Genomic DNA, 16463 nt, shown 5'->3' on the forward strand with positions numbered 1-16463 from the left:
TCACGTGCGCACTGACTAACCCCGGGCGCTCACCCCGGGCCGGCCTGCGGGAGGGGGCGAGCGAGGGAGGCTCGCGCCGGGAGCCGTTTCTAGTCGGGAGCAGAGACGTGGTTTACCCAGAAAAGTACTTTACTCAGAGTAGTCTGCGTGGAGTGGAAGTTCTCTGTGGTTGGACTCGTTTCTGCCTTTGGATTTGGGGGTGGGGACGCGTTTCCGAGAGGAGCTGGCTGGAGAGCTGGCCCGTTACAGCGCGGGCGCCCTCAGCTCCAGCCTGGCTTCGGTCTCAATTGAATCTCAGTTGAAGACTGTGATGGGGACTTGGGGAGAGTGGGATCCTGCAGACCTCGCTAGCTCTGTAGTGGAAGGAAAATTGTGGTCCTGGAGGAAGAGTAAGATAAAAGTTTCTTGGAAAGAGGACAAGTGTAGGTAGAATAAAGTGGTGTATCTTTGTTTCCCACACATGATTGCACGCGTGTTGTAGCTCACACACATCCATGCGCGGTATGTGTGTACATGTGCATATTCACATTCTAAAGGTTTGCTTTTGGTGCGGTTAGGTTCTTTGTCCTGCCTCAGAGGTGGAATTGAGGATGTCCTTGCTCACTTTTTTGAACAACCAGTTATTCTTATTGCGTGATCAACTATCAAGCACTCTTAGGGAGATGTTCTCCATGAAACCAGTTTTAAGAGTAAACACGTGAACATTTTCAAGTGAAATTTCTAAAATATAAAATGTCTTACAAGAAAAAAATGTTCTTGGAGATTCTTGAGTATTAACAGCTGATGACTATATAAACATTGACTTGTAGGTCAACATGACTCAATACTGCATGAAAGTGAAGAATTTGAGCTAGGTTGGAAGGCAGGTAGAGCGTCTTATGTTTTTCATGGTGACATGTTGAAGCTTTGTGCTAGCATATTTGAAGTCTTGATGCTATTTTATAACAATAGATATAAATGGAAAGTACTGGTTTTGACTCTCCACTACACAATTGTGACTAGTTTTCTTGGCAGTGAGCTTGGTATTTGCAGTGGAAAGTGGCTGCACAAGTTAACTCATTGTTAAATTGGACTAATGGTAACATCCCAATGAGGGAGATGGCCGTTCTATTACTGTTCCAATATGATATACCATTCTAATATGGTTTGCTATTGGAACACTACATTGTGAGGTGAGCCCCCCCCCCTTTTGGAATTTAGGAAGAAGCCAAAAACGACCATAAGCCCAGGATTCCTATGTAAGTGATAACCTGAAGTGATAACTAGAAGTGATAACTAGAAGTCTCTTAGTCCTGCCATGAGTCTCTGATCATTCACCTTCTATATTTTATTTGGAAGATTATTGCTTTCAGAGCTCAAGTATTGATATATTTCGGGAAAAATATTTAACACTTTAGTTCTAGGTTTCATGTGATCATTGGTTGATGTTTGTAGAGATGGTCAAAGAGAACCTCAGGAAACTGATTCACCTCCTGGATCACTTGATCAAAAAAAAAATAATTGTTTCCTTTAGCTTTTGTGGAAAATATAATTTTTGGTGTATTTTAAATATTGTCACTTATATATGCTATCCCTTGTTGAAGTGAATCTTTCTCTTGTCAAATAATAAATAAGTATATTTTCTTTATCACTGTATACTAAGCAAAATTTTCAGAACCTTGGCCATAGTGCCAGTGTTCTTGGGCTCCACTATAGATTTTACTTGCTGGAAACATTCACAAACTCATAGTTTTGTAGTGTTATTTGTAGAAATTAGTAATATAGCTGGAAAACTTAAAAACAGTTTGTTTAGCAATTATAGTTTTAATGTATAATGAGAAAATTCATCTTTGAATATTATTTAGACATTAGATATTGTATAGAGATTATGTACATAAGCAGCTTGTAGGGTAAGGAAAAATATCAGGCTTTTCTGCCCTCCCGCCATCAGGATAGATGAGGGAACCCTGTGATCTTGAATGCATGCCTGATGGCGGGCACCTGAAGTAGGCACACCTGCGCTGACTGTGCTTTTAAGGGCAGCGTCACGGGGATGCCAAAAAAGAAGCAGCAGAAGCCAAAAGAGAAGCCGAGAGAGAAACAGAGAAGAATCAGCAGAAGCAGAGAACGCCAGAGAGCCCAGATAGAGTGAGGATTTGCTGGGAGCTGGGAGGACTGCCAGCCTCCTGGCCCCTCAGCACCCCTGCCTGCCATATGCCTGGTGAACCCCAATAAAAGACCTGCAAAAAGCCACTGAGGACTCTGACTCCTCCTTTACTCGGTCTGCATGGGATCAGGAAACCTGCACCTTGTCTATTCCTGCCCCTACACAGCTGTTGTGCAACCATCCCAGGGCAAGTAGGTTCAACATTGGTTCTAACAGTTCCAAAGAGAATTTTGGGGCTCTTGGCATTATCTTCACAGGTTTTAATAGTAAGTAGGGGAAACAAGCCAGCAGGGAGACAGCAATTTGAGGCCCCGTGAATCTTTACTCTTTCTCTGGGCTCTCTCTGGCATTGGCTTGTGGTCTTGCCTCTTCTATAGTCACTCGTCCTTGAAGAGCCGCCTTCCGTCTGAGTGACACAGCCCTTACAGCCCTACTCTCAGTGCACAGGTGTGCACACTTACCAGGCCCACTCATATGCTCCAGGTGTCCACAATCAGGCACGTGTGCCCCACGCCCAAGCTCCCAAGCGCCTTCTGTATTAACAAGATCAAGGCTGCAGATGATAACCACAGAAGCTAGTGCTATAAAAAGCCTAATTAATTCAGTTACAGCAGGTAAACTAAGGCAGATTTTGCAAAAAAAAAAAGATGCATTGAATTAACAAGAATGTTGATCAAAGTGCATGAGATAAAATTGCATCATTTTCTCAATTTTTATTTACTTACTTTGCTAGTTTTACCGTAATGTCATTATAATGTAAAATTATTATTATAATTTTTAAAAAAGATTAAAATACTAGGATTTTTAAACAAGCCAAAATAGATGTAGTTTTTCTATATTATTTCTTAAAATTATTTCTAATAGTTCAACTATCTACTTTTAATTGATATAATGACGAGTCATCTGTGAATATCATGATCACAGCCAATTATATTTTATAAAATATGGATTTTAGGTTATTATAAACTTTTCCCACCAAAGTATTCTAAATTAGCAGTTCTGTTTGATGACCCCATTAATGCATCAGTTGAAGGAAGATGAATTGAGGTCTATGTTGAAGTGCTAAAGGCTTCTATTTCTATTTTTTTTTATTTGCAACTAAAGTTTACAGCAGCCTGTTACATAGACCATTGTGCCCTACATTCCTTGCATTATGACTGCTACTGCATGTAATACCACATGGGGACCTCCATAGTCTAGACTTACTTTGCCACTTAGGATCTCACAATGGGAAAGTAAAAAGGCAAAATGTTTTCTAACTCTAAACATGCAGAAGAAGGGCCAAATAAGGTTTTTGTAATTCTGTTCTAGAGAAGTTGTACATTGTTCTCCCTTCTGTTGCACCTCTCAAAGATGCCTTCAAAAGAAAGTACATCTGCATTTATTAAGAGTCATGCTTTCATCTTGATTGACTGCAGACTTTTATGATAGATTTAGACCTCTGTGCTTCTTTTTATTTGGCAAGGTAAAAACAAATTATGTCAAAGATTGAATTTACACCGTCAAAATTTCAGGTATGTGAATTTTCTCGATCAGTTAGCAAATTTATTTAAACAATTTAATTAATTAATTATTAAAAATAAGTATATTGTTTTGGAATAGGGTGAATGCCAATTATCTTTGGGTTTAACTTATCTTTGGGTTTTTCAGTGCCTATAGAAAATTTAAATGGTCTGACCTTGGGTGTTATATATGAATGTTTGCTTTTTAATGTTTGTTTTGAGTGAGTGTAATCTTGGGGTGAAATCACAGCTAAAGTATTTAAATACCACCATCTTTGCTCTTAGCATTTACACTGTGCAATCTTTTGGCACATTTATTATGCTCACTTTCCTTTTTAGTTGCTTTGAACTCACACATTCACTCTCATAATGAGCAAAAAATTTACACATTTGACATCCCTGACTACTTGTAGTTTTAAACAATGACTTTTAAATGCATAGCAATCCCTTGCTGAATCATTTCCCTCAGGAGGAGGAATAGTGTATAACGGTACAGTCTCCCAAGTGTGACTGCCTGGGTTTGAATCCTGAACATACCACTTAATGTTGGTTATATAAGCAATTTATCTAATCTGGGGTAGTAATAGTACCTTAAAAATATTAAATAAGTCATGTATTTAAATGATGTAGTTTCTGGCAGATAATAAGTACCATGTAATTGTTATTATAAACATAGGGGTCATTTTGAACTAATGACATTTTGAGCTTATGGTTTTAAGATATATGGTTCTTAATTGAAAACTAAATGGAAAATATGTGATAATTGACTAATAGTATGAGTAATTTTCAAGTAGTATTCTTGAGTTTTTTTCTGTAGAGTAAAATAAATTATTTTCTTTGAAAAGCATTGATGTTAAGAGTAATGCCATTAATTGCAATGGAACATATTTTCACCTTTTTAAAAATAGCTCCAGTGGATTCTCCCTTACATGTAAAGATATATTTTATATATTTTTACATTATGTCATAGTTTATTCTCACCCAGTAATTTATTGTTTTTGTAACCATGTCTTTCTTACTAAATAGTTGATGAATACATTGAATTATTTACTCTAGACTTGACAAACATAGAAATCCTATTAGAATTCACCAATTTAAGTTTAGGAATTTACTTACACTTCTTATACATGTTTGTAGTTAGATACATGTATCATGTTTTAAGGCAGACGTTTTTACTTCTCAGCTAGAAATCAAGTACCTCATAACGAAGAGCAGTAACAAAACAGAATTAATTCATAACTGTTCACAGTCAACCATGTATAATAAAAAATACATCAATATTCAGCAAAGGGTATTTCTTTGCATTTGTGAAAATGTGAATAACTCAAGATAAATAATTTTCTATATTAACACTTTCAATATGAAGCAACCACCACCTGTCTACCAGCGGAGATTTTATCATTTTAGTTGGATTAATCCCTTGTTAGAATTGAATAAAATCCACTACCTTGAAACTTCAGTGTCCACAATTAATTTTTAAAATTTTATCTTAGCTACAATCTGACTGTTTTTCATAAGAGCATGGAACAGGTTTGTTGGAGGAGGTCATGGAGAAGACATGACTTCTGGTTGAACTTCAAGCTAGACCCTGGCAATCCTGAGGCACCTTTCTCCTTCCCCTGTCCTTGGAATTCTGCTGCCTTCCTGGTATGAAAAACTATCTTAAGGAAACAGGGCTTTAGATCATCATATATATTTGAGACTATCCGGATAGTGGTGTAGGTAACTAAATCCCGTTAAGGCCACTGTGCTTTTAAGATTCTGATGGGTAGATGCATGGATTTATTCTTGTGACCACCAAAGTTGATCCTCATAAAACTGCCACCTACTAATCTGGAATAATCTGCCTTTCTCTTCAGTCTTCTTGCCCTCCATATGTGGGGTCCAATTTCCTATTTCACCTAGGAACCTACCCCCAAATTTACAAATCAATAGGATGCTAAATCTTTCCTATTGTTGTTAACTTTTAAAATTATTTACTTCATTTCAGCCCCAACTCTGTTTCGTGTATCCATTAAGCTCTGATTCAATTATTTCCTTTTAATAAAGTAAATTATATTTGATGTTAAATGGACAATTTAGTAATAGGTTCATAATTACTAAATTCAAATAGTAAATAAAAGATTTGTGTAGTGATATATCTGTGCTAACAGCAGTTGTAATGCTCATATCATCATAGAGAATTAATAATTGCTTCCATGATAGCATTTAATTGATGATATACTATCACCTCTTTCAAAAAGCTCCATTTAGGAATTAATTAAAAAACTTAAAAAAATTCAGATGAGAAACTATATAAATAAAACCTAGCAGTGTTATAAGTTTCATTTATCTCAAAAATAACAGAAAAATATATATATATATTTTTAAATCATGTTTATTATACTCTAGTGTTGGCTGTTTTGAATAGTTTGGAAGGAGTAGAAAAAATTTCCTTTGACTGGTGGTTGAATATTAGCTCAAATGCCTCCAATAATTATTTAGCTGGTCTACCTTGGGAAGGATTTCTCCTTAGTTACAATAAGTAAAATGCATATAGGTTTTGTGTCATTTCCAGTTATTATGGTTGACTTAAAAAAAAAATCACTGTCCAAAAGCATGTAACGTAAAAATACAAAGCCCTTTATAGTGTGAAGTGAAAGATAATTTTGTAGATATTCATTTTTTAATAACAAAATTTGAGGAAGAATATATTTTTAAAAGTCTTAATTTCCTTTAATGAAATGAAAGCATGTGATTTCAGGTTTTTTTTAAATCCATATCCATGGAGTTTATTAAGTAACTATGAAATGAAGTACACAATGATGTAAACAAGAAAACTTGTTTAGTTAAAAAAAAACTAGCATGTATATTTTATTTGACTATTTTTTGCATCATGTTGTGTTTGAAACTTTCTTAAAAATATTTTCCCAAATGTTACAGTGAATTATTTATATTCCCATAGATGATAAATAGTATAAACAATGTTTGAACTTAACATTGTCTTTTAGTGCATCTTAGAGAACATCTGAGTAAAAAAATAAAATAAGCGCTGAAAGCAATTATATATATTTTCAACATTTATTTTTCATTTTATGGGTGAGCAGTATTTATTATCCTTAGTATTTTGTGTGGTTGTGCACAGGGAAGAACAGACTTAGCTGGAATATGTAGAACTACAAGGATAACTTGCTGTAGGAGCCCACAAATTAATTTAGCAATGTACCATAAGCTTGTCAAAATCTGATTATCTGGATTGCAAGCACAAGCAAGTTTCAGAAATACGAAGGGTCCAGTATAGCTTCTGGAAGCATTCTCATCAGTCCACAGCTGTGACCCCAGTTTGCCTTTCTTTGTAGTTATGCTGTAAGGAAGTTAAAGCAATTCTTTTTTTTTTTTTTTAATTTTCTAGAGGCATGTCTTATTTATTTATTTATTATTTGTTTGTTTGTTTGTTTTGGTTTATACATGCACTGGGTACAGTCAGAAGCGCGGGAGGGTGAGAGAACTCACCAGAGCCAGAGCGGGGAGCAGAGCAGGCAGAAGGACCGAAGCACACTGCTGAGGGGAGCAGCGGGCGGCAGGAGAGGTCTGCGCGCCATGTGGGATCCTCCTCTGGTGGCCGGGGAGCAGCCGGGGATCGAACCGGCGACGCAGAGGCTGCGGGCAGCTTCGGAACCCAGCGCTCAACCGCTGCGCCACCGGGGAGGCCCAGTTAAAGCAATTCTTTACTAGACGAAGTTGCATCAGAAAATAGCAAGGTTTTAGACGTAAAGGGCCACTAAGACCTCCCCAGAGTCTTGGCACATTTCTAAGGCACTCTGAATTTTATGAGCAAGTCAGGTACTTATTGGCAGCCATCTTGCCTGTGCAAAGACTAGAGTCTGAAAGGAATCAGAAGGAAATTTATCCCCATCGAGGCAGAGCACAAACATGCTCTTACCTATCTATTGTTTAAATCCAAAAAACCTCTGTCATAGTAATTCTTCTGAAAGGTTGTCTGTACCATTATTTCTTTTCCTCTTTGGTTGGAAGTACCTATGTTGTACATTCCTTTATTTCAGCATGAAAGAGTTAATTCAATAAATAACAAATTTGTTCTGTTTCTTTACATGGAACACACAATCGTGTGTGTCGGGCACACGCGTTTTCAAACACTAAGGTTCAATTTCAGTTCTTAAATCAATGATCCCAGAAAGATATCTAAGCATTTAAAATGTCAGTCTTATTTTAGGGGGTTTCATAAAAGTATTCCAAACTATCCTTCCAAACTATCCAAAACAGCAAACACTAGAGTATACTAAACATACTACTTAAATAGTTTTTAAGAAGCATATTTTTAATAGTTGGAATTTTGGTTATTTTTATTTGCCTCAGCAAGTGGTTGATAGATTACATAATTCCTGAGATAATTTCTTAATTTAACTAAAGAAGAGACAGGGGCAAGGGTTTGCCTTACTCATGAACTTGATAACATGTTTGCAAAGTGGTTTAAATTTTTATTAGGTTAGATGTCTCAGAATAAATGGGAAGCCTTGATCCAACATGATATGAATATATTGATTATTGCAATTCTAAAAAAATATTTGAAAATTAGCTAACTGATACCTAATTTATAAGTGTTTAGCTAAAATGCAGATACTGGTGTTGCTTTACTAAGAAATTAAAATGTCAAGAAAAACTAAGTTTAATTAGTACACATCCTAAAAGGATATGTTATGAAATGGAGACTATTTTCAATTAGATTAATGTTTTCAGTGTAAAATCATTTTCCTTATGTCAAATTAATTTGCAGTGAAGTGCCACTATGAATTTATATAATATGTATATACTATAAAATCTAATACGACCTCTGAAAAATTAATCTTTGATAAAGCAAACAATATGCTAACCCACTACTATGAATCAAGAAAATGTATTTTATATTCTTATCCCAAGCTTCCCTTTTAAAATTCATTGGCAATGCGTTCTATCTTTAGGGAGGCTGACTCTTAACATTGACAAAGGAGATGCTTTACTTCCATTGAATATTCTTTCAGATAGTGTTTAGAAAGTCACAGAGTTACTAGAGACATTGTTGTCTACCTGAAATGTATTTCTTCCCCTTCCCTACTAACAGAATGCCAATTTCATTCAACTATCTACATACTGACTTGCTGCTATGCCATGTCTTTTATATCATATTTGGCATCATTTCAAGGGGATGAAATTAGACTAGTCTAACTCAAGCAAGGTAATTTCATCATTTGCCAATGATTGTTTTAGGAAATGGCTTCTAAGCCAGTTCTGGGTAATGAAAAGTGAAGTGAAGTCCTTTGGGGACTTTCTGAGAAGTTTCCTAGTTCTTAAAATATGATCCAGGACAGATGTATTCAATTTTCTCTCTGTGAAAGTTACTGAACATGGAGGTGATGCCTAGAGCAACCATAGCCATATAGTGATCAAGAAGAGAGCTAGTAAAACAGGTGGAGAATGGGAGAACAGAGTGATAATGGACTACTGGCTACTTGATGAATTGTTAAAATATTGAATCTAGAACTAGCCTTATCTCATTACTTTTGGTTATTGAGATCATAGTACAAAAGATATTTTAAACCATTTAACTGAATAGTCTGATTTGCAGCCCAAAACATTCTGACTGATATAAAGTGACATAAAATATGTATTTCATTCCCTACTTTATAGTTTGGGAAAACATTGGGGAAGTTCCTTTTTCAAAAGGAAATCTATTTGGAAAATAAATCAAGATGTATTTTCCTGTTATGTAAGCTCCGTTAAATTCTAGGTATGTCTCCATTACCTCATTCAGTTATGCTCTGGTTGGACTTCTATGCCAGAAAATTTTAACCATTCTGAAGTAAAATATGTAGGAACACATATTAACTTAACATTATCCAAAATAGAACATAATTAAGAAAGCAAATCAGCTACAAAATTATACTCACAATGTATGCCAAAACCAACTTGAAATATTTTTTAAAATTACATAGTGTTTACAAATGTCTTTGCCATTGATCCAGGAGTGTATATAATTATAAACTTACTCATCAAAACGTTCCAATTCCATTTTTCCAGGGCTAAAATTCATTTACTTATTATTCAGCAAACATTTTTTGATACACTATTCTCTAGGAGACACTGAACTGGAGACTGGCAATAAAAAAGATGAATAAGCCTTCATTAAGACATCATTTATACCCTCAAGTAGTTCATTCTGTGTATGTCTATTTAATCTGGGTTAAAAATTATTGAGGAAAAGGTTCTTAAAATCTTTCATAGATGCCTTCCATGATGTTCTCAGAATAAAAGTTTAGGAAGCAAAACCAAAATACTTTGTAGGAGAAATATGATTAAGTTCAAGTAGTTACATAAAGTTTTTATATATTTTTAATATTGTACTTATGTTCCAGCTACTCTTCTAGATAGTTACCATAGAAAGTTATGACAATCTGAGTCACATCCCAAGAATTTCACATTTCAATGTAACATTTAAAAGCATGGGTATAAGCAAGTGTGGATTTCAATCAAAACTGTATTCCATGCAAGATGTGAAATGAGCAAATTATTTCACATCTCTTCATATCAGTACCATTCTTTGTCATTAAAGGGTCTACTTCATAAAGGTGTTAGGAGAAATAATTATAATGTCTGTAACACTATAACACACTAAACCATGACTTGGAATATTAAGTATAAGTTCAATACTATGTACATATATATATATTAACAATTACTAAAATGTCAAGATACTGTGTCTAATGGAAAAAGTATCTGGTCTCCTGATGTTTCAAGCAACATTTCATAGAGAAGAAAATTTTTAAGTAGGAGATCAGGCAAGGAAGGTAGATCTTTCATATAGAATGATGAAAAAAAATAAAAGGGGGTAGGCTTTGATATTGAGGACTTTGAGGGGTATGATAAAGAGTTTCCAAATAGAAAAGTTTGGAATTTAAATATGAACAGTAGTAATAAGTGAGCTGTGGGGCAAGCCATCATCTAAAACTGAATTGTGAAACACTATTATATTACTGTCATGGTTGTTAGCAACCATTTGTACAACTGTTCACAAATGTCAGAAAGTGCTCTCGACACCTTAGATAAATGCTAATTAATTTATGACTATTCCAAAAGGCAGGTACTATCATTATCCCCAATTTGCAGATAAGAAAATCTCCCTGGAGCTCAGAGAGATTAAGAAACTTGCACAAAGCTACATAATAATTAGCAGAGCCAAGATTCAAAGTCACTTAACGACTATCCCAGCCTTTTTCTCTGTTTTAAGGGTTTTAAGAACTGAATTGACTAGGCCATATTTGTTCATTATTTTCTGAGTAAGGGGAAATGTAGGCAATGTTTCATAGCACAATGTAGATAATGAAGAGACCTAATTAAAGAAAGTTGAAGAAATAGGCAAGACGATTCTTTAGGTGGTCACAGAATTAGCCACATGAGAGATTTTGAGATTTTGAACTATAAAAATATTGATAGGAAAGGGAATGAGGTAATTGTGTCAAGAAATATGTAGATGGTAAAACTGTCATCACATGAGATTTAATAAGGACAAAGAGAAAGCATCTTGCTTGACATTTTTGGTTTCTGTTGGGTGATATCAGTCATTATAGAGAATAGAAGCAAGGAATAAATGTGGGTAGAAGGTAGTTCCATTTGGGATATATTAATGTGAGATGCCTAGAAAGAATTCAAGTTATAGGTATATAGATATTCCAATCTGAAATTTAGAATAGTGGTTCAGGGTGAATGTGTAAATTAGGAAATATAAAATTATCCAAGAGAGACTGAAAAGGCATGAAAACCAAAGAAGTGCTTAAGCATCTGCATTGGAGAAGTCATGAGATCCCAGGTTGGAACTAAGATTGTTAGAGCAGTCTTAACATTGAGTGAGTGGTCGGGACTGCCAAACACAGCAGACATTTAGAAGGATGATGTCTGTAAAGTTTCCATTGCATGTGGCAAAAAATGGATGTGACTGAATTTGCCCTCTGAATCTGCCCACACTCACTCCTGAGTGTGTACTTTCACCTGTAATAAAGCTTTCTCACTCACTTAAAAAAAATGGATGTGATATTTGTTTGGTGACATTTCAGTGTCGTGGGTGCTGCAGAAAAGCCAGATGTCACAGGGTTTATGAGTGGATAAAAATGATAAAATAGAAATATTATGTGCATCCTTTCCTTCAAGAGGCTTGCTTAGTGGTAGAGTGTAATGGATAGTTGCTCTTTAGGGGGGTGTATGGTTGAGAGGTGTGTGTGTGTGAGAGTGTGTTTATGTGTGCATGTGCACATGTATGTATTATAGTGGAAAATACTTCAGTTTTAATTTCTGAATTTGTCACAAATTGTATTTTATCCCATTAATATTAAAATATTCAAATAAGATCTTTTGATTAATTGAATAAAATTTCATTTTAATTTTGTTTTGTGTCATGCCAAACTTGGCCTTGACATTAACATAGTAAGGGTAAGAGCCTACCCCTCAAGAGTGAGTATAAGGAGTGGCAACTACATACAAGGCAACCTTAAAACACTGAGTTTTAATTAAATGATGCAGAAGTAAACATAAGAAGTGTGTTTTTATGTGCTTTTAAAACACATAAGAAGAAAAGGAAAAAAAAACAGGAGTATAGGCTAAACTGTGGTTTCTGTAGTAAGAGGATTTTATTGGATTCCAGTCCCAAATTCATTGTTTTCATTTCCTTATGGTAGGAACAACTATCTCTGAACCCCAGTCTTCTCATGGTTACAGAGTGTTGTTAGAATAAAAAATGATAATGTACTTGGAAATGATTTATAAAACTTTTAGTACAGTTCACTTGGGAATGCTGTTACTTAGAGATGGAAGATTGTGGGGGGCAAGTGGTGCTTCACAGCAAGTGGGGTCTTCATGTCTGCTTTAGAGCTTGAGTAGGAGTTCATAAGGGGGAGGTGTAGAGGCAGAGAGAAAAGCATGTCTGAAAGTGGGAAAATGTGAAAACAACCCACCTGTGCAAAGAAATGAATACAAATTGATGAGGCTAGAAAAGGGGGTACCTGAGCATTCCTACTGGCAACTGAAGATTTTTCCAGAAGGAGAAACTGGAATCATATAAGGAAGGCATTAAATGAAATATTAAAAAAATTGAATATTATTCTGTGAGTGAGTAAAGCCACTTGAAGTTGTTTGAACAGGGGAGAAGCATAATCAAAGTATTTGTGGGTTTATTTGGGTTGGGGGTAGTATGCATAGAGAAATTTGGTTTAAGATATGTATTGATTGGGGGAGAAACAGTGAAAGGCCTAAATTCTGGTGTGTGTAGTGGGCGTGGAGACACAAACTTGAGACTTATTTTAGAGGCAGGATGAAAAAGAATTTATATTCTTTTGAATGGGAGGTAGTGGTAAAGGAGAGGCCTGAATCAAAGAAAACTCTGGGGTTTCTGACTTGGGGGTGGGTGTCTGGAGTAGATGAACATGCCATTAACTACAGAGATTAAAATTTAATCTACAGGGGAAATGGCTTCAGGCTGTTCTAGAAATCAAAAATTGCTGTCTTTGGCAATTGCCAAAGAAGCAGCATGCTACTTTCAGTATATTTGGGCTCTTAGTGAATAAGTAATATGATTATATTCATGAGATATTTATATCTGATATTTTACTTAAAACAATTTAGACTAGGCATTGCAGTTGGAGTTACTGAGTTAACAGAATTAAGTTATAAAATGGCCCATTTTTTATCTTTAACATATTTTCTTATTTCCTTTTGCTCCAATTGATTTTGCTGAAAGAACAGAATGAGTGGAGGAAAAGAGTGCCTGGTAATACAGTGTGTTTGAAGTGGTAGGCAGATGGTGTGTTTCTGTTTTCAAAGGTTGTTGGTCACATTTCTATGCTCACCCAATTGTTGGAGCTACAGTTTCAAAAGTTGGGTGACATTTTTACAGTTGATAGCTGTAGCCTTTCAGGGGGCTATGATCCCCTTAGAACAGGGTTGAAAGTGGGAGAAGGCTAAGAGTGGGAATTTGAGAAATGCCTTTATTTAACAGGCCTACACATATGTCCTATTTCCTAGATTGGGAAGGCATAAGTCTTTAATATGTGCAGACCAATCTTCTTACACTCGATTCTTCATAATGTGTATCATTTAGTATATATTTATCATATATGGATTTTTAATGTTAACATATCACTGAAGATGATGTTTCTATTTGATTAGCGAGCCAAATAGAAACAATAGTGAAAACTATGTCTTTAGCAATGCTGCCTTTATTTGCTGTGTGATTTTAGTTTTAATACAAAGGTCACAGGCACTGAACAGCGCCTCATGTTTTGATTCAGTGAGGTACTATTTTGAGACCAAGTTCTTTGACCATTCATGTGCTATTCTAGGCTGCATGTGTAGTAAAACTTGAAAATGCAAACTCTTCTCTAAGTTGTACTAGGAATTCTTTATTGAAACTATGTAATGAATTACATTCCACACTGACATGTAAAATTATTCAAATGTTTCCATATGGCAATGGTTGGAATATGCATTTTTTGAACACTCAGATTTTATCTTTTTTCTTGTAGGTTCCTTCTCTAATTCAAGGTCCCAGAAGTGAAATATGAAATATTTTTAACTGTATATGTTATATAACTTTGTTGTAAATTGAAAGAATAGCATATACATCCCAATATCTCAGTTTATTTTATCCTGAATGAGCATATAAAAAATTTGATCCAGATTCTTCTGATTCATAATGACCCAGGAACATAGTTACTCATTTTTGTTTTCTGTAACAATGGTTTGCCAATAAAGTTGTCAAATATGTCACTTGCACTAATCTGGAATTCATCAAGGATAGGGACAACATCTAATTCATAGTCATTCCCTAGTATATGGAATGATGCCTGAAAATATGCAGAATGTTTAAATAACATTTGTTAAATGAATGAATACTTTCCCTTTAATATAGGATTAATTTCAAACACATTGAATTAGTCAGGGTTCTCTACATCATCGGTATCTATAGCTATATATCTACATCTCAGTAGACTGACAAGTTCCAGATATGCAGAGTAAGTCAGCAAATTGGAGATCCAGTATAGCTAATGATGTAGTTCGGGTCCTATGGTCAGCAGGCCTGAGATCTATGAAGAACAGAAGTTTAAGTTCAAATTTAAGATAGGGAAAAAACTGATGTTTCAGTTCAAAGTTAGTCAGCCAGCAGAATTTTCCTTTCTGGTGAGAGGATAAGCTTATAATTGATCTGTGTAGATCTTTAACTGATTGGTTGAGGCCCATTATGCTTTTTGGGAGGACAGTATACTTTCTCAGTCTACTGATTTAATGTTACTTCCACCTAAAAACAACTTCACAGATACAGCAAGAATAAAGTTTCACTAAATATCTGGGCACTTGGTGGTCCAATCAAGTTGACACATAAAATTAACCATCATACACATTAAGATGTGTATAAGATGCCCACAGTTAACGAACATAGTGAATGCAGCCATTTTAGCCTACAAGTGTATCCTTAAAAATATTTTAAAGCAGTTGAAATAATTCTTTTTTAAATATACTTACAGCTCTCCATGTTATGCTGTGGTATGGTAGGTTTTTGATAATATGATCACTGCCTACCGCTGCAAGATTCATTTCACCCAAAATGTATCATTTTGTTCTAAAATGTGCTCTTGTTCATAATTAATATAAATCACAAAATTTTCCTAGTTTATTGTGTATCGTTGTCTTTCTTACATTAAAACTATTTATAAAGGAATCTTTTTGTTTAGTTTTAAAGTTATGTGTTAAATAGTTCAGCAGTGTGAAACCTATGCTTACTTGATTCAAAATAGTATGAGACTTGTAAAAAGCCAGGTTGCTGAGTCAATTAGCCATCAACATCTAAGAGAATTTAGCTGCTAATGATGTAGGCAGAATGACATTGCCACAGACCTAAGTATCAAAAGGCAGCTTAGAAGTTTAGTTAGAATAAGAGATTTTCTTTATTGGGAGAATTAAATTGCTCCAGAAAGGAGATTTTCATCTAGGATGAGAATTGTTTCGGGCTGTTTTGGAAGAGAAAATTGCTCTATTTGAAAACGAAGGAAAATGTAGGGATGGTAGATTAAGTAGCTCATAGTAAATTAGTATTGAAATGGTATTCATGTGTTGTCCCTTTAAAAATATCTATAAATTGTTTAGTATTCAGAAATAAGAGCTCATTCCATCAAGGAATAACACAGTTCATATTTTTGTAGGAGGAATATTTATGTTTTCCTTTTCTTTGTTTTGCTTGGTATTTTGGTGTAAACAAATTCTTTCATTTTTCAAATTTACATATTCATGTGGCTTCCCTTGGTGTTATTAATGTTGAACTTGAAAGTTCATGTCTCATTTAGCCCTGCAATGTAAGCATTGCTGAATTTACTTAGGAACACTTAATAAAAAATACTTAGTAGTGATAGTAATAACTGTCAGGTTGTGTTGACCACTTCATATATTGCAGTCACATGTACTGTCTCATGTGGCTAGTTTATTAAACAGGTTGCACTTAATAGTATAAACAAGACAATTATTTTTTTTCTCACTTACCCCTACCTTACTGCTGACCTCATTGCCCGACCTCATAACTATTCCATTTTCCAGAACTAAACATAAAAGTTAACCTTTTATCCATTTTAGAGATTCTTTTATCTGTTGAGTTCAGTCTCCATCAGAAACTCTGGAAACCAATGACAGAAGTGGGTGTGGTCTCTTTCTTTGCTTTGTGCCACCTCCCTCGACCCTACCTTAGTTCTGGTTCCTCAAAGGTCAGGGCAAGGGAGGAGGAGGAACAAGAATATAGGAAGAAAGAC

General features: G+C 35.1%; 1 protein-coding gene across 1 annotated transcript in view; it reads left to right on the top strand.

The window, feature by feature from the left end:
* The window catches only part of MAGI2 (membrane associated guanylate kinase, WW and PDZ domain containing 2), a 1147386-nt gene that overhangs the window by 1200 nt on the left and 1129723 nt on the right, over positions 1-16463 (top strand).

This window comes from Talpa occidentalis, unplaced genomic scaffold (assembly GCF_014898055.3).
Source record: "Talpa occidentalis isolate TD23 unplaced genomic scaffold, MPIMG_talOcc4v2.1, whole genome shotgun sequence".
In the NCBI taxonomy this organism is placed as follows: Eukaryota; Metazoa; Chordata; class Mammalia; order Eulipotyphla; family Talpidae; genus Talpa; species Talpa occidentalis.